The sequence below is a fragment of the Egretta garzetta genome, unplaced genomic scaffold, assembly GCF_000687185.1.
Source record: "Egretta garzetta isolate BGI_Z169 unplaced genomic scaffold, ASM68718v1 scaffold91, whole genome shotgun sequence".
Taxonomy (NCBI): Eukaryota; Metazoa; Chordata; class Aves; order Pelecaniformes; family Ardeidae; genus Egretta; species Egretta garzetta.
In genome coordinates this window covers 4635995-4644269 of record NW_009258661.1, presented here as the reverse complement: position 1 = coordinate 4644269, position 8275 = coordinate 4635995, and positions in this window count along the sequence as shown.

Genomic DNA, 8275 nt, shown 5'->3' with positions numbered 1-8275 from the left:
GGGGGGGGTAGGGGGTGTCTGTGGGGCAGCAGAGGGCATGGGGGGCTGCAGTAGGCTCTGGCCATCATGCAGTGGGAGCGTCGAGGGTACGGCTGGGGCAAGGGGGCCAGTGCCGCTCCACGCGTGGAGGATGCAGCTGGGTCTCGAAGAACTTGATGTTGGTGTCCCACGGTGTGCCAGTACCTCGTGGATTTCAGGTGGTTCCCCCCGACCCTGACTGGGTGTTACTGCCATAAGGCAAAACCTAAACCCAGAAAAGGAATTTCCTATTTCTTCAGCAGAAATAGGAGATTCCCCTTTTCACTTGGATAGGAAATACTAGGATTTTTTTTTTTTTCTTCTTGTGGTTGACCCAGGAAGTCATCTTGTCGCCAGCCTTCTGGTTTTTTTTGCTCTAGAGGTGCAGGGAGGAGGGTGTTGCTTTGCTGTGGATCCTGTGGGTAAGCGTTGAAGGCAGTGACAGCAGCTGCTGTTGGCTCTGGAGCTCTGGTTGCTATGAGAGAAGCTTCAGTAGACTTGGCTGCTATCTCCAGGGAAGGACAGCAGAGCAGCCTCCATTAGTGTGGTGGTGGAGAGATGGCTGGCTTACGTTCAGCAAAGGGCTTTACTTTTTGGGCCATTTCCACAGGTCCAAAGCAGAAGTGGGGGTATGTTTTGGTCCAGTGAGACAAAAACCTACAAGGTGGGTTTCATTGCTGTTCGTGAGTTAATGGAATTGCATTAAAGCGTGGGCTGGAAACCCCGAGTTACCCTTCCCAGATATTTTGGTCCGTGTGAAAAGTAGGACAGCGAGAATTGATATGATCTTCCTGTTAAGTGAAGGCTGCAGTCGTGTCTCTTTTGAACTCCGGTCTCCTTTCCAGCCAGTAACAGAGCCAGATGCTTTTCTTATTGTTTGTATGTCTCCTTCCTCCCCTTCCATCGCCTGGGCCCCACTTGCCTTATTGACTGGAATTTCTGCTGTGTGCAGTGGGTGTGTGCAGCAGACACCAGCCTGCTAGTGCTGAGAAGGGATTTTCCATTCACAGACCAGGGAACAGTCAAAATAAAGGCCTGGCTCAACTTTGGGACTGCAAACAGAAAGCAGGGAGAGGAGCTTTCCCTCTGCTGCAGAGTAAAATTTATCTTCTGTGCTTCTCAGGCAGTTGTATGTCAAAATGTGTAGAAAATACTGCTCTGCTGTGGAACAGGGAGGTGAAGCCTCCTGTGAATAATGGGGAAAATTCTTCTCTTTCGGTTGAGTCAAATGCTTGATGAAGGAACAGTTTGCAGGAGGCCATTTTTGATGTGACTATGTATTGTGGAATCTGCCAGCTTCTATCCCCACACTCTGTCTACTTGACTGCAATAGCTTCCTTTTTTTTTTTTTTTTTAAAGGAAGAGTGAGTGCCTTTCTTATCTGCTTAACAAACCATTTGGCACTGGCCTCTGTCTGTATGATATTGTATTGTTGACTTGGAGCTATCAGTGTATTCCAGTGCATTTGTTAAAGATGAAACTGTTAGTTGAGGTATGCAGTATGGGAAATGGGAATACATTAGCATTAGAAAACAACTGCCATCTTTGTAAGCTAACACCTATAATGGGGAGCCCCTTGCCCTGGCCTGAGTTACCAAACTCAGAATTACTATGAGCTTGTTGAAGCAAAAATTCCAGGAGCAGACTGATGTGAGAGAGATTAAAACATGCCCTTAAATCTGCTTGACTGGCAGCAATCACGTGGTAGATGCCAAGCTCCGAGTAGCTCTGATTTTTGAGGATCTGTAGCACCCAAATTGTTTCACAAGGTGGGGTGAGCAACTTTTAACCCTGCTAAAATGCATCCATCACCGGGGCTGCCTAGCACGGAATGACGGGACAACAGTCGTGAACTTAGGGTTTTGTGAGTATGAAAACTAGCTCCTCAGTTTAATAAAATACAGTGAGTGATCTTCACGGCCCCTTAGTCTTTGTTTACAGTCTCTCTCTACGTTGTTTACAGTCACTCTGTATGTTATAATGGGGAATCAATCCGCTGCCTCGCATCCTGTTGAATAACTGGCACCACTTTGACAAGGCCCTGGCTTTTCGTTTTACTGTCATATCCCAAGTGACCTAAAAGTAATATTCCTTAGCTAATGTTGTCTGAGATTTCACCATCCCAAGGTGAGGCAGTGAAATCCCATGTACGTTTAAATCCCTTTTTAGAAAGAGGACTCGGTTACAGCCAGATCTTATTTTGAAAAGTAACAGGTCAAAGTTGAAAAAAAAAAAAAACCATAGGAAAGAGGTGGTGTTGAACTGGCATCTCAGAATGGGCAAAAGTTTATGCTCTGTTTTTTGGGGGGGTTGAATCCAACAACAACTGCTGATTTAAATTTTCCAGGTGTTCCCTGCAGTAAAAAAAAAAAAAAAGCATTTTTAACTCAAACTTCCAGGTGCAAAGTATGCAAGGGAGAACTAAATGTGTGATGTTCCAGCCATGTAATTTATTAGTCTGACTGGTCTATTCTTTCTCCCATTTTGGGTGATCAGACTTTTACAAATTTGTTTTGAATGATATGATGTGATAGAAATATTTGTATCTATTCCGGCAATAGTAAAACAAGCATAATGAGTGCTCAGAGGTTTGAAGCTTCAAAAGTCATTGGTCTCATGGCAATATTACTGTAATACAGATGCACGTTTGTGCTCTTACTCTGGTGCTGCTTGTGTGGGTAACTCTGAAATCTTGCCAATGAAATCTCATGTTATGCGTAGTATATAAGAAAGGTTGCAATAGGCAAAGGGGGTTTTTTTTCTATATTTATACAAGATGTAGTAGCGGTACTCGTTGAAAGAGTTAAATGTATGTTTAAGTGTATAGCATGTGAGATACTGAGTCTCACTTGCCCCTGTGAAACTTAAGCTGCTATTTGATTTTAAAATAAAGACTTTGTTGCATTTTACTTGTCTACTTAGTTTTTTTTCTCTTCCAAATTAAAAAAAAAAAAATGCTATGGATGTTAAAGCTGTTACAGATTCTGCAGATGGTCTTTGGTTTCCCTGACGGACTTGTGGCAAGAGTTAGTGCACAGTAAGTTTGCACTTACATTGTTAGAGACAGTTTTGTATAAATCTGTCTTAACCTAAACCTTTTGCTTATTTTGATAATGGAAAAAGCCCCAGACCATAATGCAGCTAGAGTTCAACATCTTGAAACTGTGGGAGCTGATGGGTTTTTTTCCACTTTTTTCTTAATTCTTTACTGAAGTTGCTGGGGGGTTCTCCTTTTTTTTTTATTTTTTTTTTTCACAGGATTTGCTATTTTGGTGGCAATTTTCCAGTATTCCTGTAGCAAATCAGCCGAGCGGCGGCCCCTGTCCCTGCTGAGCAGGGAGAATGTGCAGTGCTCCTGGCCTCCCCGCTGAGCTCACGCAGGGGTGGGACTTGCTAAGCTGCTGAAATCGCAGCTAATGCCCACCGTGCATGCTGAGAAACAGTTTTTCAACTGTACCTAGTTTAAATTTTTTTCTTCTATAATTAGTAAAGATGCTCTTTGTCTCAGAGGATGATCTACGTGACAAATCAGGAGATTCTTGTTCATCGTCCCCTTCCCCCTGCCTGTGCTAGTGGTGAAGTATTATTTTCCTGTAACAAAAATAGCTAAAGGGATTTTTCCCTCACTTCAACTGATGAGTCTGAACTTGAAAAGCTGTAGCCCAAAAGAAGAAATCTGCAGCGAATAATAGCCCTAATGCTAGTTTTCGTTGCCACAAGCCCTATAGGAGTGTCAGTATTGTTTAAATTGTAAATCTGCAACTTTCTGATCCTTAAATCTAATTTAAATGTTTAAACAGTTGAACAAATAAATTATATTTTTAAATAATACATTTGAGAAAGAAAAGCTTTCTTGATGAGTTTTATTTTCCTCCTACCAAACACGCACAAACTCCAATTATTTTAATGAGCAATATGGGAAATACTCAGAAGAGTGAACTGATGTGCTCAGACTTCAAGGTGGAAAAATGTGGGAGGACTTGTCAGCAGTTTGAGCGGCAAGCTTTTAGTGAGCAGGAGAAGTAATTTCTTTTGTGGTCAGGAATCTAATAGTCCCACATTCACCAAACATGAAGAAAAAAGGGGGAACGAAGAGGGAGGAACATAGAAGAGTGGCATTGAGAAATAGTCAGGAATTTGGCTTTTAGAGTGAAGTTTAGAAGCGATCTGTTGTTTATGCTAAAGTTTAATCCTTATAAACTTGATAACGTAGACAGGTCTTGCATTCCTCCCCGAGGGTCACGGAAGGGCTAAGTTTAGCAAAGGGGAGGTATCCGAAGCAGTCAGATCTATGCAGTTTTCAAGGCAGCAAACTTTTTTTGCTTATTCATCCTGTTCTAAACGAGCTTAGTTTTTTTTTTTTCACTTACAAGCAGCCTTTTGAGACAGAATGTGAGCTAGTTTTAAAACCAAAATGCTTAAACCCTAAAATATTTTGAAGTAATTTCAGAGTAGAAAGGTCACAGTGCTTTTGATGTGCTCATATTTAGAGCATGATTACAATTGCAATCATACACATTGACAAGAAGATACTGTCTGGATTTGGTAGCTGCTCATCTAGTGACTCGGGCTTATTCCTGTCGTCCTTATGGAGCTCATACCAGGGTTTTCTTCTGCAGCCTTGTTGATTTACAGGACAAAACTTTTTCAGTGACTGTGCCAGCAGCCCAGAAAACAGTTTGAAGTTCTCATACTGAGAAGAATCCTCTTGACTTTGAAGTGAGCAGTTTGAAATGCAAGTCATTGATAGGGAAGGAGTGTGAGACCCCACCATCAAACTTTTTAACAGAACATGCCTGCGGCTGATGATTCAGTAAAAGAAAAAAAAAAAGTCAGGATACAGCTTGGAGTTTCAGTTTGTTGGTGTCAGATAATGCAGTCTCTTGGTTTTGCATAGGCTTTGAATCATGAAAATAAGTGGCTGGAGGATTTTTGAGGATTGTGTTGCGTGGAAATGTTTGGAGAAGGAAGCCCGGGTAAGACAGCATTACTCAGGCTGGAGGCGGGAAAGATGCAGTTTGCTTCTGGGAGCAGAATATGGGAGCTGCAGAGGTGGTAACTGGGAAAAGGATGGGACTGGGAAGACTGAGACTTCTCATCATAGTTCCAGGTAGTGCAGAGAGCAGGAGCAGAGGAGTATTTTTCAGTGTGGCCCTATTTCCCAGCTGTACCTCTGCCCAAATTCCATCTTTTTGGCAATGCTCTCGGTCACTCCCTAGGCCCGATACCCCTTCAGGATGCCAGTGTGGAAGCTGCTCCCAAGGAGTAATTCTCAAATGTTTTTATGGGAGAGAGTGAGGAGGTGAGAACGTATCCTTGCTTGTAGGCAGGAAGGAATACAGTGGGAAAAGTTTGAGAACCAGTGATTTAGGAAACTGAAGTGCCCTAGGGGTTCAGCGTGGAGCCCTTAAAATAGTCAGCATGTCTCAACCTGAGTTGCAGTATCAATTTATAGATACTTGGAAGAATATATGAGCCTTCTGCATTCATGGGGCCTTTAACTAAAGACACTAAAATTACTTCCTGTGTTTTGGTGGCATTAGATTGGAATAACTTATAATCATGCTGCTAGAATGCTTTCAGTAATGTGGCTGTAGATTAACTTTTGCCACAGCAAAGATCTGGAAGCTTCCTGTATAAATACAGCTAAAGCAAACCTTTGAAGAAAAGATGACTGCTTGATCAAGTTAAGTAGGTCCTGCTCGACTGTAGAGGAGACTGGCTTTCTGATTCAAAGATCTCTTGCGGTTTCATGAATTTCAAGGATGTTGGGGCTCAAGATGGCCTGGAGGCTAACAGGGAACAAGGATACTTGTAGGGTGAAAGTCAGGTTCTAAGCTTGCCACAAACTCGCTTTGTTGTGCAGTTGTTCTGATATCCACCTCAGGGTTTGCTCGTATATGGAAATTTGTTTGTGTGTTAAACTGGAATGGGTGTTTGTGGCACACTCTATGTTCTTTGCACAACTTTGTGCAGATTTTTGGGGTGCACTAGTGATACGGTTCCATGGCAGACATGCTGCTGCCACAGTACTGCTTGCCTTCCCACCATCACTTTTGCCTCTGTCCTGGCCCATGCCTGCCCCAGTAGTGAACTATTCAGGAAGGCTACCATGACAAAACCAAGTGCGTTTCGTGTTTGGAAGTAAGAGTTTCTGCTGGCTTCTGCCTAAACTGCTCAACTGTGGGGTCAGGTTAGCACCAGTGCAGAAAGGGATGGGGAGGCTGCACTGAAGCTGTGCCAGCTGAAGTCAGCTTGAAACTATTGCAGAACTGCACCCTGCGAGTGAGGTTACTCCGGGTGAAGTTACACGAGACAGCTGAGTACATCCAACAGCTCTGCTGCTGAATGGGGGAAGTTTTACTCCCCCTTCCTTTCCCACTCAATGGGGAGTTCTGCCTTTTCTGTTTGCCAGCTCTGATTCTTGCTGGATCCCTTTTCTGAACAACTTCAGCTTGCTAACCCAGCAGAAAGCTATGTTGAGGTTATTTTATGTTTTGGTTTTTGCTGGATTATTTTTTTGCCAAGATAGTGAACTGCATTGGCTCACCAAGAGTTTTGACAAGCATCCAGAGCCCTCACAAAATAAATAGGGGAGAGCATATGGGTGGAAGAGCAGAGGATGCGGTGGGGACCAGAGAAGGGGAGCAGGGTGGTGGCACACAGTGTGGCCAGCTCAGGCTGTCCCCTGGAACTTCACGCTCCTCTTAAAGGCGAGTGCTCCCCACACAGTGGAGGGTAGCTCAATCTCTGAAACAGGTTTGTGCCCTCTGTCGTGGCGCACGGAGTACTTTAGACGAACATTTAGTTTTCTGCTAGAAAATTGGTGGTGTGGTCTTTTCTTTGTCTGCTTTTGTTTGCTTGGGAAGCTGGTCAGATGTGAATTTTCATGTACGCTTGATCCACGATGGTGGAATGGTGTTATAACCTGCACATGGTGCTTAACTGTTTCAAAATAGCAAATTCTTGTAGGTATATATTTGCAGAAAGTAAATACAGCAGAGAACTGAAGTGATGGCTTATTTCAGAAGATGGCAAAATGTTAATTAGTATACAGGTGTTACAAATCTATGTAAATAAATGTACCAATATCCCTTATCCTTCTTTTTTTTTTAACCTGGTAATTAGAAAGTCTGTATTTTGTGTTTACTTTGCAGTCATTATGACTTGTGAGATGTCCAGGCATGCAGAAAATTGAGTTACTGAGGATACATTGTCAATCAAATTATAAAAAATATAGTAGTAAAAGAAAAATAACATGAATTCCATCTAGCTGTGCTGAAAATGTATAGACATTAATGTGACTGGAACAACCCAAAAATTTAATTCATCTAAGGCCAGTTGCAGCAGAGACTTGAATCCTTTTTCTTTAATACAGAAAACTTGGTTATAGCAGCATATATTTGAAATAGAGCAATTGTCTGTGTACTGCAAATCCCAGTGTATGCTGCTCTGTCTGCGCATGGTGAGTTGAGGCTTTTAGTTTCGTACTTAGTGAGAGCATTTGGTCTAGCAGAAATTGAGGCAGCATTTTGGCTAGTTGAGTTTGAATAAAGTTATTTAAATGTTAGCATGTCATGACATTTCCAAATACATATTGCTGTGTGAAAAATTCACGTTGGGTGTGAGCAGTGTGTCTCATAAGCAAGAAATCTCATCTGTTGCGAGGGTAATCTTTTCTTTAATGAAAATCTTCACAAATAGCCCCAAATCAGTCACATTGCAATAAAGGAACTAAGCACATTTTATTTGCTGTGTTATGCTTAGTGGCCGACAGCAGTTTTTCTGGCTTTGCAGTGTGGTAGCTGAATACTTAGGTGAGCAGTAGGGTGCCATATGTAGGTAGAGTTCCTGTGTGCTTCATTTCCTGTGTGCTTCATTTGAACGTTTGTGTCCGCTCCCTGTCTGTGCCCCCGGGTAAGTATCCAGGGTTGGGACACATCCTTTATCTGACAGCAGCCGAGCAGAAGGCAGAAAGTTTTACTAAGTAATAGACGTTGTATTTTGGGGTATGCCATCCCAAACCTGTCTCTTTAGATAACTTCCTTGTCAGTAGGAAGATCTCTGCTGAGGTTAAAACTACGACTCATGAGATATGTAAAGGAAATACCTTAATGCTGCCCCACAACGGTCCTGTTTGGAGAGGCTGGTTTTTGGGTGCTCTGCCTGAAGTGGGAGGCACCTGGTTGCCAAAGTCTCATGCCGATGGCATCCTTTACACACCTATGGAAATCACCGTTAGTGCCACTAGAAGAGC